This window comes from Orcinus orca, chromosome 9 (genome assembly GCF_937001465.1).
Source record: "Orcinus orca chromosome 9, mOrcOrc1.1, whole genome shotgun sequence".
NCBI classification, from domain to species: domain Eukaryota; kingdom Metazoa; phylum Chordata; class Mammalia; order Artiodactyla; family Delphinidae; genus Orcinus; species Orcinus orca.
In genome coordinates, this window is record NC_064567.1 from 90,651,101 (window position 1) to 90,671,065 (window position 19,965).

Here is a 19,965-nt window from a genome sequence, read left to right on the forward strand (position 1 = left end):
CTGCCCCAGGAGAGTTGCTTCCTGCCCCATTACACTCTCCTCCGTCTCTGCTTGCTAAAGCCTCGGGCGGGGAAGGGCCCTGCCCCGGATACTCGCACCTCTGCGCCTTAACCAAGCGGGAAGGGGACGAAAAGAACGCTTCGCTCCTAGGACAGAGTGCTCCGCGCCGGATGTAGCCTCTGGCTGGAGCTGCTGATGCGAAAACGACAGGAGAGAGGCGCGGTGGTAAAGACACGCCACCGCTCGGCGGCCCCCCTCCTCGCCGGCAGCTGCACAGGGACGGCCCCCTAGCGTGCGGGGAACAGAAGATGCTGCCGCGGGCCGGGAGCCGGGCGGGAGGGAGGCGACCCGGAGGGGAGGACAGTGGCCTGCTCACCAGCCCCTCCGGACCCAGGGAACCCTCCGGCGGTGCTTGCTGCCCAGAGTACACGGCTCTGGGAGAAAGAGCGCTCCCGGGCTCCCAAGACCACGGCACCCCGGTTCCCCCTCTGCGCACGGGCAGATGCGGGCGGGGAATGGCTGGGCTGGCTAACCGCCGCGGACCCGCGCGCTGCGGCGCCCACCCGCACGGCGTGCACGGGGCCGGAGGCAGCGCGCGGCGCAGATGGCGCTCGCCGGGAGATGGATGCGCCTGAGCCGGCAGTGACGGGCGGCTCAACACAACATCCCCGGGAGAAGCTGTTGCCAGATCCCACCGTTGGGAGCCTGGGCAGGGAAGGGGCTCTTCTGAGTCAGCCTCAAGCCGCGGCGTGCCAGTCCCAACAAGTCCCAGTCCCGCGAGGCCGGGCGGGGCGCCGGGACCCCGGGGACCCGCACCTGTAGGGCCGACAAAGACCCCGGAAATCCCCCTACCTACTGCTTTCGGGGTCTCTTCCGTCCTCCATCCCTTGTTCCCCGAGTTCTCTCCAGGCCGGAGAGAGTGGAGGTCGGACCGCCCCTAAACTCCGGCGATCCGCGCAGGTGTGAGCGCATCCGAACAAAGCCCACGCCCAGATACGTCCTCGGGGACCGGAACATGCACACGCCGGAGCGCGCTGCCCAGGCACCTGCGCTACTCGCCCCGCCGGCCCTGCGGCTTGACAGCCCGCGCCCTCCGCCTCCCTGCCCGGGAAGCCGCAGTGCCGGGCCCCAGTAGCCTCTCCAGGCCCAGTTGGCCCCAAAGCCACCTCCAGGCAGGGCTTCCCGGAAAGCGGGGGGCACGGATGCATAAGTTGGCCAAGGGCTGGGGAGGTGAAGGGGGCCCGCCGGCGCCGCTGTATCTCAGCCTGGCCCGCACAGGGCTGCGGTCCCCTCCTCCCGCCCGGAGCCGGAGGGGAAGGGAGTTGGCTGCCAGGTTGCCCCTGCGGCAGGGAGACCTGGAGGGGCGCTGCGAAGCCAGAGTGTTCCGGTGTCCCGGCGACAACACAGCCGCCCCCCGCGCCCTCCTCCGCTCCAGCCGTCGCCCCCAAGCTGGACCGAGTGTCACCGCCAGCCGCGCGAACAGTACTCACGTTCTTACGCCGCGCCCACCACTCGGCCCACGCGCAGCTGCCCGCGACCCCGAGCACCGGTGTAGTCCGTCCCCGACGCAGCTGTGGCCACCAGCAGCCCCGCGCCGTCCCCTGCGCCCGCGCGGCTCAGGCTCCGACTGCGGCGCGCGTCAGCCGTCGACCCGAGCGAAGCAGGGCTGGCCCTGCGCCCGCGCGCGCCCCCGCCGCAGCGCCCTCCCCGCGCGCGCCGCTCTCCCTCCGCCCGCCCCGCCCCTTCCCCTCCGCGCCGCCCCTGCTGCTGCTGCGGCGGCGGCGGCGGCGAATGGGCTCCGAGCGCCCGCGCCTCCGGGGGCTGGGTGGCCCCTCACCTGAGCGGCCACGCCACCACCAACCACGTCATCCAGCCAGCGCGTGAGGGACGGAGGGCGGGAGCGTGCAGGGAACGAGGGTGGCTGGGGTCTAGAATTTGGCTACAAGAGATGTTCCAGAAAATGGGTGGTTTTGAAATGTCACTCTCGTGGTGCTGGTTTCTGTGTGATGTCTGTAGTCTCCCACCGCTACACCTTCTTTTAAAGCATTTAATTTCGTCGAGACTCACCAGTTGGGATGGTTGAAATTGACGTCTTTTTGTTTTGCTTTTAATTTTTTGGCAACTTTTCTTTCCAGGCAGCCCCCAGAAAGGGAAGCTTCAGCGGTCTATGCGCGGTGGGAGTTGGATCTCTGGTTCCAGAGAACAGGATTAGTTCAGATTTGATTATTTTCAGATTTGGGAGCGTTATGGAGAATCATTTGAAATGTAAAAAGAGAGTTAAGATTTTCTAAATGTGTAGTATTTTAGCAAACACACTGGGGCCGCAAGTTTCAGGCTCCGGAGTGAGGTCTGCGCTGTATCCTAGCTGATGTCCAAGATCGTTAGCCTGATAACTCATCCTCAGTCATCTACTCTGGTCTGCAGCCTGACCCTCCAGGGCTTCTTCCCAATCATCAGGCATCACCTGACTTGATCATTTGACCATTTACTGCAGGCTCCAACTCTCCCTCCCCTCTGCTGGAGCCTTGTTTCCTTCCTTTCTCTAGTTTAATTCAGGAAGACTTTTGTGGAACCCCGCATCCCCTCTCCTCATCCCCAGGCTCCAGGCCCTGTGTTAAGGCGGGGTTCAGGAATAAAAAAGGCACAGGGTCATCCTTCAAGGCGCTGACGACTCCTCTGCTCTGCTCTGACTTCAGTGTGAACTTGCCACTTCAACCCACAGCTCCATGCATGCCGGGGAGCAGCCTTCTTTTCTGGCTCTCGCAGATGCCATCATCCTCTCCTCCCACCAGTTCCTGAAACAGTATTGGGATCTCTGGCTACTGGGTCTTTGCACAAGTTGTTTCCTCAGTCCCATTACTCTTCTGATCCGGGTCCTCAGCCCACCTCCTGGGTACCTCTCACCTCTCAGTTAATTTTCCAAAGCCCCCTCTAAATTATTTTTATTAAAAAAAAAAGAATGTGATCATGATACCCTTACTTAAAAGTCTGGTCTGGTTCTCTGTTGCCTATAAAATGAACTCCAGATCTTCTGGCACATTCCCTCACAATCTGCCTTTACTTACCTGTCCGTCCTCCAGTGAAAAGACTTTTCATAACTCTATTGTCTCTGCATGTGAGATTTCTCCCATCTAGAATATTCCTCCATCTTTTGTTCATCTGGTAAACTCTTGTTCGTCCCTCGGGGCCTCGCTCAGCTGATACCTCCTCTGTGAAGTCTTTGCCGAGTCTCTGTTTTTTACTGTAAGAGTACTTGCCACATTTGAATGATGTTTCCATGCCTGACTCCACAAAATTTCACTTTTTTTTGTTTGTTTGTTTTTTGCGGTACGCGGGCCTCTCACTGTTGTGGCCTCTCCCGTTGCGGAGCACAGGCTCCGGACGCGCAGGCTCAGCGGCCATGGCTCACGGGCCCAGCCGCTCCACGGCATGTGGGATCTTCCCGGACCGGGGCATGAACCCATGTCCCCTGCATCGGCAGGCGGACTCTCAACCACTGCGCCACCAGGGAAGACCAAAATTTCACTTCTTAATGAGGATCATCTTATTTTTGTGTGACCTCATTTCCCACCGAAAGAAATGGAGCCACGGATAATCATAACTCCATTCTCACCGCCTCATCATTCCCACCTGTGTAAAGGGCTTCAGACCCCTCCAAACCCTCCTTACCTCAGTAACCACAAAGAGTCCTGGGTTGTCCTGCATGTCCTTCTGGCCGGTAATCGGGGGAATGGGCTGGGTGTGGGGGGCAGTGCTCAAGGAATGCAGACATGAAGGAATCTCGGGCAAGGGACAACTTCCCCAGGGACAGTTTTCCTTATCTCTACAAGTGTAATAGCAGTACTTAATACTCAGGGTTATCGTTAGGGTCAGTTTAAAGCACTGCACAGTGTCTAGGACATAATAGGTACTCAGCAAATTCTAGTTTGAAAAGCAATTGCGTGATCAGATGTCTGTCAAGTGAATACATACTTGAATAAAAAGAACAAAGACAGAAGAGGAAAAAAGTTCTGGAGGAAACGGGAACCACAGTGACAGCACCACAGATTAAGTAATTTTGATACTGCAAAATACTTGTAACAATATAAAATGATTATATAGTTTTAACTTCCAGTTTATTCAACTGCATTGCAGCTCTGCTGGGAGAACCTAACAGCTGTTACATGAGGAGCTGAAAGGAAGGGAGCAAGAGGGGAAAGAGGAATGATCTGGAAAAGGATGAGAAGGATGCCTGAGTGGGCAACAGGACTCTCCACCTGATTTGCTTGGTGATGCAGGAGGCATTCTGATTCGGCTGATACCCACAGAGATAACGCACAACACACCTCCTTACCTTAACTGCCACCCTTTATTCCATTCCTAAGCCTCACCCTGTCCTGTACCCCAAGCTTCACTCCATCCTCAAACCCAGGTGAGGGCTGAGAATAACGTAGACTGTCTTCCCCACCACTTGCTGATAACAGAAGTCTCCTTGTGCCCTGCACTACTTAAGCACTGTACATTTATTAAGTTAACCGATTCCACGGCCATCCCATGCAGTGTGTACTATTATCCCCGTTTTAGAAAGAGAGGTTAAAAGTAAATTGCAGAGGTCACACAGCTAGTGGCAGAGCTGGGATTCGAGGGTGGGCATTCTAGCTCCAGAGTCCACAGTCTAAACGACTGCACTCTGCTTCCTTTCAATGAAAGTTACGCTAAAAGTTTGTTTCGATGGATGCATCAGAACGTTTGTACGTTAGAGCAGCTACATGGGCATGTCATGGAGCCCCCCAGTGGTACCTGCGGTGAATAAGCTTTGAGCCTTTCTCCTTCCCCCCTCTTTTGCTGTCCTGTTTCTCTTTTCTCGGAATTCTCCCTCCCCTTTATTCCTCTTCCACTTTTTTTCTTCCCTCACCTTATTTTCTATCCTAGTTTTCTTAATCCCCATCCATGCCTCGGGTCTCCCAGAGGTGGCAGTGCAATTGGCCCTGCCCAAAACCCAAAAGTAAGTTCACCAAAACCTAGTGTGGACCCGACCCCAGTCCTGAGCTGTGAGTCCACCAGCAGGTTATTTCCCCTCTCAGTCTGTTTCCACACCTGAAATGAAGGAGTTGGGCTAGGTAAGAACAAAAAAAATTAACTGTGTCATTTGATGATTCTGGTGGTAACCAAGCACACTTCTTAGACTCCTATAGGCTGAACTCTAGGTTAAAAAAGAGTGGAACTCTAAAAATGTGTTCTATAGTAGTATAATAAGGTTGTTCGCCAAGAGTGGCTTATACCAATGTCATCATTGTCTTAATCTACTCTGGTTGGGCAGCATGCATAAGGTTTCTGACGGGGATGTGGTGAACCAAGTAATTTTAAAGCCCTTCTATTTGAAAGAGTATTATCATTGATTACGGTCAAAAAGCACAGATGCCATGGTGGGCAGTTCTAAGATGGCTCCCAGTGACCGCTCCTCCTGGTGTGTATGTCCTACTATAATCCCCTCTCCTTCAGGGTAGATGGGACCTAGTGACTCACTTCTAACGAATAATATGGCAAAAGTAGCAGGATGTCACTTTTGCTGTTAGGTTACAAAAAGACCCTGGCTGCTTCTTTCTTGCCATCTTTTTCTTTCCCTTGTTTGCTCAGACGAAAGCCAGCTGCCATGTTGGGGGCTGCCCTACGAGAGGTCCACGTCCAGGGATCTGAGGGAGGCCATCAGTCCAACACCTCAGGAAGACCAGAATCCTGCTTCAGCCATCTGAGTGAGCGTGGGAGCAGCTCATCCCCCAGGAGAGCCTTGAGATGACCCCAGCCCAGGCTGAGCTGTGACTGCAGCCTTGTGAGAGAGTGGCCCCGTTCATTCATCTGCCCCTGGCTTCTCAACCCCCAGCAGTTGGGAGATAAGCAATGTTTCTAGCTTTAAGCTTCTAAATTCATCCCTGGTATAGTCAGTGAAGTGCATTTTAGAACTCTGACTTTGCATCTGACCACACACATCTATTTTTGGGGTAGGAGAGGGTCAAATGAATTAAACGGTAGCACATAAGATGTGCACACGGTGCCGGGTAAAGAAGGAACTGTGGAAAACAGATGAGACATCAGTGAGTTCTCTGAGGCTAATCTCAGCAGCTCCGATTTCCACACCCCGGAATCACACTTTGCTCCTACAGCCAAGCCTGAGTTGGCCATCCACGGTGCCCACTCAGACCTGCTCCTTTCTGCTCTTAGACGCCAGCCACAGTCTCAGCTGGACCACATCTCCTGTGCTTCAGAGTGGATGATGATTACCCACCACGAATAATAATAGGATGTGCCTTTATTTCATCCATCACCTGACCAGCGAGCAGTGCTAAGTTTCCACAGATGCGAACACACTGAGCGCTGTCATGGCTCTCCTCACCATCTGCCACACGTAACCACAGAACTCTGTGTGCCTGTCTGGTGCCGCTTGGGCATGTGTCAAACAGAACCCAGAAATTTGCAACCCATTCCTTGCCCGGTGCTTAGCAACACAGCATCCCTGCACCTATGTCGAGAATGCAGTGCACAAGCAATGTGAGGAAAATGTGACCTCAGTGGTTGCCATATGTGGATTTCTTCCCTGGAAGCTTGTGAGTCACTAGGGCCTTCTGCTCGGCTCAACCCGCCCCCATTCTTGGGGCACCAAGTCGGGAGAAGGGAGGAACATTTTCAGGGATAATAAGCATGTTTCGTGGCCAACTCCTCCATCTGTTCCTCCGGCTTCTGTCTACAAGAATGTACACAGGTTCTGCCGAATGGATGTGAGACTAGCCAAGGGCAGTGTGCGATCAGCCATTGCAGATGGGGTCATCGGGGACTGGGAACTGTCACTCTGCAAACAGTGATGCTGAGAAGCACTCTTGATACGGACCCTTCATTTCTGGTCTAAGAGGGAACAGATGACAAGTGATGAATTCACTGTGGAGGAAAGAAAGGAAATGGCTTCAGATTCAATACTCTGGGGTCTCAATGAATGGTTGACTCAAAGCCTTTCTCATTTGGTGTTTCATGGGGTTTTTTTAAGAAGAATAAAGCTGTTAGGTTAATAAACACTGACGCTGTACTTCCGTTAATATCTTCTTTTAAGCCTCAATTTAGATTTTACTGTAAGGTCTTTCAGTGTTTTTAAATGTCAGATATCCATAGGACGTAAGCAAGTCCAGTACCATCCTGCCCTGGGCCTTGCACTTTAGGAAGTCCTGCTCTGGCCTCTGCAGGAGCAGATGTCACCCTGTCCTCCCCCCTGACCTCCTCTGGGTACCCAAGATCCCAGGATCCCCACAGAACCTGCAAAGGCCTCCTTCTCAGGCTCCTAAAAGAAAACTGCTCTGCCGGTATGCAAAACTGGAGGCCTGAAGAGTGTAGATCTTAAAAGTTCTCATCACAAGAAAAAAAATCTGTAATCTGTAATGTGTGGTGATGGATGTTAACGAGACTTATTATACTGATCATTTCACGATATATACAAACATCAAGTCATTATGTTGTACACCTGAAACTAACATAATGTGAGATGTCAATTATACCTCAATGGAAAAGAAAGTACCAATGGGAGGTGATGGATGTGTTAACTAATCTTGTAATCATTTTGCAATATATCAAATCATCTCATTGTACACCTTAAACTTACAGAGGGTTATATGCCAAATATATCTTAATAAAACTGGAAGACAACAACAAAAACAAACAGCTGGAGGTATGGTAAGTGGCTGATGCAGGACTGCACACAGAACTTAGACATGCACTTTGGGGGGTTCACCTAAGTATGCTTGAGCCCTTAAGGTTCAGGGCTAAGCCAAGGGTGGGCCAAGGGCTGGGGTCTGGGGCTGTTCTCCCTACACCACCGTATCCTGGCACAGAACTTCAAGAATTTTTAAAGTTCAAATGTGGATGTCAAGACTTTTATGAAGGGGCTTCCCTGGTGGTGCAGTGGTTGAGAGTCCGCCTGCTGATGCAGGGGACACGGGTTCGTGGCCCGGTCCAGGAAGATCCCACATGCTGCGGAGTGGCTGGGCCTGTGAGCCATGGCCGCTGAGCCTGCGCGTCCAGAGCCTGTGCTCCGCAACGGGAGAGGCCACAACAGTGAGAGGCCCACGTACAGCCAAAAAAAAAAAAAAAAAAGACTTTTATGAAGGTGTTTGTCAAGGTAGGAAGAGAGCTTATAACTTTTCAATATTTGGACGTCCAATTGTATTCTTTCCCCACACTGCACACCCCTCGTGAATCTATTTCTTAATGTAATGGATATACTGATGTACTAAAACATTGTTAGAATAATAAGGTTACTTCTGGATTTAAGTAATTTTGGTTTAATGATAATTTATTTTGCACCAAATCTTAATTCTTTTTTTGAGGCAGGGGTTATTGTTACAATAAGATTTTCTTGAAATTGACTAATGTTGCTATAGTACAGAAAGCGCCTTCCTACTATTCTTCCCTAGCTTGAAAAACTCACTGGGATTTCATCCAAAGCCTACATTTAAAGGTAAATGTGTTTCTACCCTTCAATGTTTTGATTATTCAGTTTGCTTGATTGTCCAGGACTATTGTTCGTCTTGTTGTCCTTGTTGTTTTATTCGTTCTAGTTATTTACCAAGAGTTACTTTGAGACAGGAAGAGGAGGCAAAAATCAAATCACTTCACTTCCTGCTTGATTCTACTTGCTAAAACTAGAGGACCTCTGTATTAATAGTTTAACAACTTATGGTGTAACACATGAAAACATGCTAGAGTTTGAAATGATAATTAAGACTGAAAAATAAGGAAAATATTTATACGCTATATTTTAAGTGAAAATAGTGCAGCACGGAATGGTACGTGCACTATTATTGCAACTCTAAAATGCATACAAGAGAAGGATAATATGCAAATGAAAATAGTTCTAATAACTATTGATGAATGTTCATTGCAGCCCTGTTTACAATAGCCAAGACCTGGAAGCGACCTAAATTTCCACTGGCAGAGGAATGGATAAAGATGTGGTAGATATATATACAATGGAATACTACTCAGCCATAAAAAAAATGAAATAATGCCATCTGCAGCAACATAGATGAGCCTAGAGATTATCATGCGCAGTGAAGTAAGTCAGAAAGAGAAAGACAAATACCATATGATATCATTTATATGTGGAATATAAAAAAAATTATACTAATGAACTTATAGACAAAACAGAAATAGACCCATAGACACAGAAAACAAACTTACTGTTACCAAAATGGGGAGGGAGGGATAAATTAGGAGGTTGGGATTAACATATAAACACTACTTCATATAAAATAGATAACCAACTAGGACCTACTGTATAGCACAGGCAACTATACTCAATATTTTGTAATAACCTATAAGGGAAAAGAATCTGAAAAAGAATAGATATGCGTATGTATAACTGAATCACTTCGCTGTACACCTGAAACTAACACAACATTGTAAATCAACTATCTCTCAATTAAAACAAAAGCTCTGTTAAGATGACAATTATGGAGGATTTAAAAATCACTTGTCTAAAGTTTGACTAGACTTATCTATTCAATAATACATTTATTTAAAATCTGGGGCTATTTTCTCATTATTTTTTCCTTGGCATCCCTTCTCTACTGTCATGCCCTAGACCAGAGTGGTACCTGGTGGGCTTCTAGACACTGCTTGGCCTTGGCACTGAAACTTGGAGCTAAGGCAGCTAATGTTCTTACTCCAGAGCCCAGGGATAGTGTGTCCCATGAATACAGGACTTGGGGCAAAGGGGCCTCTGCATTCTGGTGATCTTCAAAACGTGGTCCAGAAATAGAATATGCATACTAGTCATTCAACCTTCCAACAAGACAGGCACACGTCAATAAGGCAAAGACTGTACTTGCTTAAAAAACTCCCAGACTTTGGCCCTTTGGTGATTCTCTTTAGAAGTGCATGGTATTCTGAAACAGAAAAACCTGAAGGCAGAAGTAAAAAACAAAAATGCTGAACACTTCGATAGAATTCTGCTCATCACTGCATACTGCTGTGTAAATGCATAAAAGGTCTATGCAATACAGAAGGTATTTCTGATTAAAAATTGATATGATTGACTCAATCTTTTAAAATGTCCAGAGAGATTTTTGTCAATGTCACTGATCCCATTTTGGATTAATTTAATAATGATAAATAAATCTTCACAACCATATGATTTTTCCATTGTTTATCCAGTCTTACAGGTAAAAAACCTGAGCCTTGGAAAGGTTAAATAACTTCCTGAAAGATCATGTATTCAGATGCATTGGTTTTGTTCCAGAGTTTACTACAACAGTAGTAGTAAAGAAGTTAATTATATAAAATTAAACATATACATATGTATAACAGAAATTATATATTTTGTATATAACAGAAATCACATGGTTATATACATAAGAGAAATTTTATGTGTGTATGTATGTATACGTGTGTGTGTGTGTGTGTATATATATATATATATATATATATATATAAAACTGAAGTTATTAGAATATACACAGTATATATACAAACATACATGTACTGGCTCAGGAATAAAGGTCCAAAAGAGAGATGGGAAAATCATTGATAAAATTGTAAAGCAAGAGGGCAGACAGCAGAAGCAAGAAGAACTACAATCCTGCAGCCTGTGAAACAAAAACCACATTCACAGAAAGATAGACAAGATGAAAAGCCAGAGGGGTATGTACCATATGAAGGAACAAGATAAAGCCCCAGAAAAACAACTAAATGGAGTGGAGATATGCAACCTTCCAGAAAAAGAATTCAGAATAATGATAGTGAAGATGATCCAGGACCTTGGAAAAGGAATGGAGGCAAATATCGAGAAGATGCAAGAAATGTTTAACAAAGACCTAGAAGAATTAAAGAACAAACAGACAGAGATGAACAATACAATAACTGAAAAGAAAACTACACTAGAAGGAATCAATAGCAGAATAACTAAGGCAGAAGAATGGAGAAGTGACCTGGAAGACAGAATCATGGAATTCACTACTGCGGAACAGAATAAAGAAAAAGAATAAAAAGAAATGAAGGCAGCCTAAGGGACCTCTGAGTCAAGAGTAAACACAACAACATTCACATTATAGGGGTCCCAGAAGGCGAAGAGAGAGAGAAAGGACCCCAGAAAATATTTGAAGAGATTATAGTTGAAAACTTCCCTAACATGGGAAAGGAAATAGCCACCCAAGTCCAGGAAGCACAGAGAGTCCCATACAGGATAAATCCAAGGAGAAACACGCCGAGACACATAGTAATCAAACTGGCAATAGAAAAACTACTGAAAGCAGCAAGGGAAAAACGACAAATAATATACAAGGGAACTCCCATAAGGTTAACAGCTGATTTCTCAGCAGAAACTCTACAAGCCAGAAGAGAGTGGCATGATATACTTAAAGTGATGAAAGGGAAGAAGCTACAACCAAGATTACTCTACCCGGCAAGGATCTCATTCAGATTCAATGGAGAAATCAAAAGCTTTACAGACAAGCAAAAGCTAAGAGAATTCAGCACCACTAAACGAGCTCTACCACAAATGCTAAAGGAACTTCTCTAAGTGGGAAACACAAGAGAAGAAAAGAACCTACAAAAACAAACCCATAACAATTTATAAAATGGTAATAGGAACATACATATCGATAATTACCTTAAACGTGAATGGATTAAATGCTCCAACCAAAAGACACAGGCTTGCTCAATGGATACAAAAACAAGACCCATCTATATGCTGTCTACAAGAGACCCACTTCAGACCTAGGGACACATACAGACTGAAAGTGAGGGGATAGAAAAAGATATTCCATGCAAATGTAAATCAAAAGAAAGCTGGAGTAGCAATACTCATATCAGATAAAACAGACTTTAAAATAAAGAATGTTACAAGAGACATGAAAGGACACTACATAATGATCAAGGGATCAATCCAAGAAGAAGATATAACAATTATAAATATATATGCACCAACATAGGAGCACCTCAGTACGTAAGGCAAATGCTAACAGCTATAAAAGAGGAAATCGACAATATAATAATAAAACAATAATAGTGGGGGACTTTAACACCCCACTTATACCAATGGACAGATCATCCAAAATGAAAATAAATAAGGAGACAGAAGCTTTAAGTGACACAATAGACCAGATAGATTTAATGACTATTTATAGGACATTCCATCCAAAAGCAGCAGATTACATATTCTTCTCAAGTGCTCATGGAACATTCTCCAGGATAGATCACATCTTGGGTCATAAATCAAGCCACAGTAAATTTAAGAAAATTGAAATCATATCAAGCATCTTTTTCTGACCACAATGCTATGAGATTAGAAATGAATTACAGGGAAAAAATGTAAAGAACACAAACACATGGAGGCTAAACAATACGTTACTAAATAACCAAGAGATCACTGAAGAAATCAAAGAGGAACTCAAAAAATACCTAGAGACAAATGACAATGAAAACACGACGATCCAAAACCTACGGGATGCAGCAAAAGCACTTCTAAGAGGGAAGTTTATAGCAATACAAGCCTACCTCAAGAAACAAGAAAAATCTCAAATAAACAATCTAACTTTACATCTAAAGGAACTAGAGAAAGAAGAACAAACAAAACCCAAAGTTAGCAGAAGGAAAGAAATCATAAGGATCAGAGTAGAAATAAATGAAATAGAAACAATGAAAACAATAGCAAAGATCAATAAAATTAAAAGCTGGTTCTTTGAGATGATAAACAAAATTGATAAACCATTAGCCAGACTCATCAAGAAAAAGAGGGAGAGGACTCAAATCAATAAAATTAGAAATGAACAAGGAGAAGTTACAACAGACACCTCAGAAATACAAAGCATCCTAAGAGACTACTACAAGCAACTCCATGCCAATAAAATGGACAACCTGGAAGAAATGGACAAATTCTTAGAAAGGTATAACCTTCCCAGACTGAACCAGGAAGAAATAGAAAATATGAGCAGACCAATCACAAGTAATGAAATTGAAACCGTGATTTAAAATCTTCCAACAAACAAAAGTCCAGGACCAGATGGCTTCACGGTGATTTCTATCAAACATTTAGAGAAGAGCTAACACCCAACCTTCTCAAACTCTTCCAAAAAATTGCAGAGGAAGCAACACTCCCAAACTCATTCTATGAGGCCACCATCACCCTGATACCAAAACCAGGCAAAGATACTACAAAAAAAGAAAATTACAGACCAATATCACTGATGAATATAAATACAAAAATCCTCAACAAAATACTAGCAAACAGAATCCGACAACACATTAGAAGGATCATAAACCATGATCAAGTGGGATTTATCCCAGGGATGCAAGGAGTCTTCAGTATATATAAATCAATCAATGTGATACACCATATTAACAAATTGAAGAAGAAAAACCATATGATCATCTCAATAGATGCAGAAAAAGCTTTTCACAAAATTCAACACCCATTTATGATAAAAACTCTTCAGGAAGTAGGCACAGAGGGAACATACCTCAACATAATAAAGGCCGTAAACAACAAACCCACAGCAAACATCATTCTCAATGGTGAAAAACTGAAAGCATTTCCTGTAAGATCAGGAACGAGACAAGGATGTCCACTCTCACCACTATTATTCAACATAGTTTCGGAAGTCCTAGCCATGGCAATCAGAGACGAAAAAGAAATAAAAGGAATACAAATCGGAAAAGAGGTAAAACTGTCACTGTCTGCAGATGACATGATACTATATATAGAGAATTCTAAAGACGCCACCAGAAAACTACTAGAGCTAATCAATGAATTTGGTAACGTTGCAGGATACAAAATTAATGCACAGAAACCTCTTGCATTCCTATGCACTAATGATGAAAAATCTGAAAAAGAAATTAAGGAAACACTCCCATTTACCACTGCAACAAAAAGAATAAAATACCTAGGAATAAACCTACCTAGGGAGACAAAAAACGTGTATGCAGGAAACTATAAGACAATGATGAAAGAAATTAAAGATGATACCAACAGATGGAGAGATATACCATGTTCTCGGATTGGAAGAATCAATATTGTGATAATGACTATACTACCCAAAACAATCTACTGATTCAATACAATCCCTATCAAATTACCAATGGCATTTTTTATGGAACTAGAACAAAAAAATCTTAAAATTTGTATGGAGACACAAAAGACCCCGAATAGCCAAAGCAGTCTTGAGGGAAAATAACGGAGCTGGAGGAATCAGACACCCTGACTTCAGACTATACTACAAAGCTACAGTAACCAAGACAATACGGTACTGGCACAAAAACAGAAACATAGACCAATGGAACAAGATAGGAAGCCCAGAGATAAACCCACGCACGTATGGTCAACTAATCTATGACAAAGGAAGCAAGGATATACAATGGAGAAAAGACAGTCTCTTCAATAAGTGGTGCTGTGAATACTGGACAGCTACATGTAAAAGAATGAAATTAGAACACTCCCTAACACCATACACAAAAATAAACTCAAAATGGATTAGAGACCTAAATGTAAGATGGGACATTATAAAACTTTTAGAGGAAAATATAGGAAGAACAGTCTTTGACATAAATCACAGCAAGATCTTTTTTGATCCACCTCTTACAGTAATGGAAATAAATACAAAAGTAAACAAATGGGACCTAATGAAACTTCAAAGCTTTTGCACAGCAAAGGAAACCATAAACAAGACAAAAAGAGAACCCTCAGAATGGGAGAAAATAATTGCAAACAAATCAATGGACAAAGGATTAATCTCCAAAATATATAAACAGCTCACGCAGCTCAATATTAAAAAAACAAACAACCCAATCCAAAAATGGGCAGAAGACCTAAACAGACATTTCTCCAGAGAAGACATACAGATGGCCAAGAAGCACATGAAAAGCTGCTCAACATCACTAATCATTAGAGAAATGCAAATCAAAACTACAATGAGGTATCACCTCATGCCGGTCAGAATGGCCATCATCAAAAAAACTAGAAACAATAAATACTGGAAAGGTTGTGGTTAAAAGGGAACCCTCCTGCACTGTTCGTGGGCATGTAAATTGATACAGCCACTATGGAGAACAGTATGGAGGTTCCTTAAAAAACTAAAAATAGAATTACCATATGACCCAGCAATCCCACTACTGGGCATATATCCTGAGAAAACCATAATTCAAAAAGAGTCATGTACCACAATATTCATTGCAGCTCTATTCACAATAGCCAGGACATGGAAGCAACCTAAATGCCCATGGACAGACAAATGGGTAAAGAAGATGTGGTACATATATACAATGGAATATTACTCAGCCACAAAAAGGAATGAAATTGGGTCATTTGTAGAGATGTGGATCGATCTAGAAACTGTCATACAGAGTAAAGTAAGTCAGAAAGAGAAAAACAAATATCGCATTTTAACGCATATATGTGGAACCTAGAAAAATGGTACAGATGAACCACTCTGCAGGGCAGAAACATAGACAGAGGTAGAGAACAAACATACGGACACCAAGGGGGGAAAGTGGCGGGGGTTGGTGGGGGTGGTGTGATGAATTGGGCAGTCCCAATTGATTGGGATTGACATGTATACACTGATGTGTATAAAACTGATGAGTAATAATGACCTGCTGTATAAAAAAAAATTAAAAATGCTAAAAAAAAATTGTAAAGCTTCCCAGAGTGACAGCCTTGTTGTTGTTTTTATAATTAATTAGTTAATTAATTTAGGCCCCTGACCAGGGATGTAACCCGTTGCCCCCTGCAGTGGCAGTACGGAATCATAACCACTGGACTGCCAGGGAAGTCCCCAGAGGGACTGCTTTAAAGGCCAAACAACTCTCTTTGGGATGCACAAGGTCTGGTACTTTGGTGTTTCACCACTCTGCCTCACTCTTCTGTCATAATTTCTTAAATATGTCTGGCGCATATTAGGCGTTTAACCAATATTCACTCAATGAATGAATGAAATGTCAGTATAGGGAAGTCATAGGTCTCAGGAACCATGGTGTGTGTATATTAAGGGGAGGGGGACTGTATAATGGGAGGCACCATGAGGATAGTCTATTGAATAACAGTGAGTTTAAAGACACTCTAAGCATAAAGTGCAAAGAACATCTTTCCTCAGCTGCAGAGCAAGATTAAACCCCCAGATCCAGGACAACAAAAATCAATGTATTCTCTGAACACTGTTCTTCCCCTGCCTGCCAAAACTGCTGCCACGTAACCCGGACTAAACTTGAAGTACCTCCCTCTTCTCATCTCTTGATGGGCGTAGTCTCTGTGCGAAGAGAGTAGACTCTGCAGTCAGGGTTTGACGTGGTAAGGACAGTCAGGCCCAGGATACATTTCTTCACAGCTAACTGGTTTCATTTCCAATTGTATGACCTGTACAGTTAGTAGCTTCTGCAACATAAGGGAAATAACAATTTGCTGCACATCTTAAACTATCTTTTTTTAGCATAAATAAAATATGTAAGGTCTACAGTTTCTATGTTCATGCTTGTTTTATTTTTAAATCAATTTTAGAAACAAGGGCATTGAAAACTGTTGAAAATGATTTGGCAGCAAATAACACGGGATGCAATAATTCACGTGCAACAAGATCATTTGACTCCAAGGTCGATAACATTATTTTTACATAAACAAGAGTGGGCATTATACATATCCTCAATTTATAACCCCAAAGTATAATACTGTTAGTAGTGTTTTTAGCAATGCATCATATGGTACAACAGAATAGAGTAATAAAAGATAATGCAGAAAAAAGAAGAGGTCGTATCAAATGAATGCACGATCCTTTCAAGGACTGGAGGGGAGGAATGTTGCACAACGTAATTCTGTGACATTGAGAAACAGAACCCTGCGATTTTAAAGCTATATAACTCAATAAAAATTACTAACTTAATGTACTTTCCCTCGGAATCTTAAATTTCCCAGAACACAAAAATAATTGCTATTATTCAGTATATACTGGTGTAATATACATTCGTAGTTAGTGTTATATACATTACAAACATGTAGCTATTGAGCAACTACATACTATATTCCAGGCACTTTAACCTACATTATTCTTAGGGCCCATAACAACTCTGCATTTTTCAGGTAGGGAAACTCTCAGGGCAGTGAACTTGCCTAGGGCCTCACTTTGAGCCCATTCAAGTTTCGACAAAGACCTTCATCTTAACACAAAACCTATTACCTCCCTGGGGCTATGATCAGGGACTTGAAACTAGACCCAGAACTGGACAACACTGCACTGACCTTGTTCCATCTGCGCACTTCCAAAGCGTGTAGGATATCGCTCACTGTATTGTTTTATTTTTCTGACATCCAGATCTCCAGAGAATCGTTCAAGGACACATTCCTTTAATATACTGAAATCTCATTCAGAGTCAGGTTCACGATACAAATGGGCGTTTAACACATGTCATTTATGATGAAGTATTCCCACTTTAGAAAAATAAAAGCAAATCCCCCAGAAGTGCAAATCTTGTGCAACACTGGGAAAGAATACAAATTCCCACTATGACCAGAACCTGTTTATTGCAGCCAATACTCCCACCGCCAGTGATTCTTTGGAAAGTAGTGCAAAGAGTCCTGGGCTGGGAATTCACTGGCTCAAACCATCATATTAAACAGAGTGAAGTCAGACAAGCCTTTGGGTATTTCAGTGCTATACTTCATACATTCCTTGTGGGATAACAATGCTTGCCTTGCCAAGCTGCGAGACAGCTGTTATAATAAAATGAAGAAATACACTTGAAGGTGTTTTGGAAAGTATATAAATGCTGTAAGCAATTATAAATAAGTGCTGTATACAAATGTATGACTATAGTTTATTGTTCACTGGAGGTACAAAGGTCCCCACCCACAGATTTACTAAAATAAGTTGTGTCTTTAAGGATCTAGGCAACAAGGCAGTTGTGGCTTTAGAATGAGCAGATACGACAGTAAGAGGTAGAAAAAAGCTCACATTTCAAACAGAAGAAACCTTTCTTCTGTGCCCAGAAGGGTTGTATTTGAGTCCCTGTCAAAATATAAGACATGCAAACAGTCTGAACAGTGTTTACCTCGGGCACTAGGTGAGAGAAAATGACAGGCTTTGTAACCTGTGCGATTTTTATTGTCTGGAAAGGGTCCCACTCACACTGAGGAAAATGATCCCAGCCATGATTCTACCCACCAGCACTGGGAACAAGCCTCATTTTCGGATTTTAAAAGTAAACTGTTTCAGAAAGTACCTTTTAAAGCATATTCATTTTCCCCATCTCCTCATAATGGTGTAAGGCAGATAGGTCATTTAATTAAGCCCAACTTAAAAACATTTATTAAGGGCCTATAATCTATCTAGCAGGATGCTAGAAGCTGTGAGATAGTCGTGAGAAGCATATGACAAGTTGAGTTGGGAATGCATAATATAATTAGATAAATAAAGCAAGCTACGTTATTGCAATTATTTGTTGACTGAGAATTTTCCCTTCTCTCTCCTGCTTTATAAAGAAGCACATATACTTCTATCTACATGTTTTAAGCTTGTAATCATGACTTTTGAAGATGTTTTCTAATGACTGCAGTGCACATAAGATACTTTTTTTTTTTTTAAAGTAGCTGTCTGGTGAAAATTACTCTAAAGAAAGTTGGAGTTGAAATATTCTGTGAGCTGATGATTATACTTGTGATGAGATGGATGTAGCACTATGTTCCACACACTATTGCAGACACCTGGGATACTATATCTGAAGATCAGGACATAGTCACTCACCTATGCTCAAAAATGATAGTGGTATAAGCCTATATCACAAAATTCTATACCATCTAACCTTCATCATATGCTTTGAAGCATATATTTCTTTGTTATACACTATACACATATGTAAATATATGTGCATTATATACTAAGCAAACAGTGTAAAGTTCCATCATTTCTACAGTTTCTGAATGTTAGCATTGGGTACTTATCACATAATTCAACAAAGGAAATGGAATTCAACATGTTTAGATGTATATGGATTAATTGTATCCTGATACCAAACACGTTCATTCAAACTTAGCAAAATAACAGCACCTGTGATTTACAAGCTGTGGCTTTAATGATTAAGACAGAAAAAAAAATTGTGAATTTTAAATGGCTCTTAATTCAATTAGTATTATTTTTTTAAAAACATGTTTTTAAGACCAAATCTGAAAGACAGAGAGAGGTGCAAGTTACACTGGTTTTACTTAACTTTTTTAATTTGAGGGACTTTTAAGAATTCTTTATTCATACCACAAACACAAAAGTACAATGACTATGTTTTTGAAATGTGGAACATTTGTTTTTGAAAATGTGGTCCAACTGTACAAAACATAATGAACATAAGATTTTCTTTTGCAAGATTCCTAGAGTGAATCCTAAGGATTTTTAGGCTAAGTGTATTTTGGCATAAAACATTTGATGACTTTTTCTTTTTAATATTCTGTTCTATTTGGCCAAGGTATGGGTTATTTGTAATTGCACTCACAGTTCTTTTAAAATTATTTTGATATGTAATTTAATTAAAACGTACATTAAATACTATTTTAGAGCAAGGAGTGTTGGGAATACAATGTCATATAATTAATATAAGACGACATAGTTTTCCTTTCGTCTCAGGTAACTGGATGGACTTCTGGATTGCTGTTATCACTTTGTCCTCTACAAACACTGTCAGTAGTAGCACATGCTATAAGGAAGAGTGCTACCAAGTCATAATTGTTAACTTACCATTTTATTCTCCTATAAGATGGGTAGTACACTTATCTTGGTGTGATCCTTGAAAACTGTCTAAAAATACAAATCAGGCGTTTAAAAATACAAATCAGGCATCTAAATGTGATGTAGATGAGAAAAAAATATGTGAAAGGATATTAAGGTATTTGTTATTTTAGATCTATAATTTAAGAGAGACAGCTATCCACCCATGTTCACATTATGATCTATTATTTCCCATTGATAATGAATATTTGCT

At 42.9% G+C, this 19,965-nt stretch overlaps 1 protein-coding gene across 21 annotated transcripts in view; it reads right to left on the reverse strand.

Annotated features, from left to right (window-relative positions):
- NRCAM (neuronal cell adhesion molecule) overlaps nucleotides 1–1,632 on the reverse strand; it is a 495,304-nt gene extending 493,672 nt beyond the window's left edge. For 19 of the 21 annotated variants that reach the window (XR_007479278.1, XM_033438788.2, XM_004263345.4 and 16 more), the window contains exon 1: nucleotides 1,491–1,632. The gene's annotated coding sequence lies outside the window, so the exon portion shown is untranslated. Of the gene's footprint in view, nucleotides 1–852; nucleotides 1,039–1,490 lie in introns of those variants that run through there. The other 2 variants (XM_033438676.2, XM_033438669.2) reach the window with 2 other exon arrangements.
- Nucleotides 1,633–19,965: the final 18,333 nt, after the last annotated feature.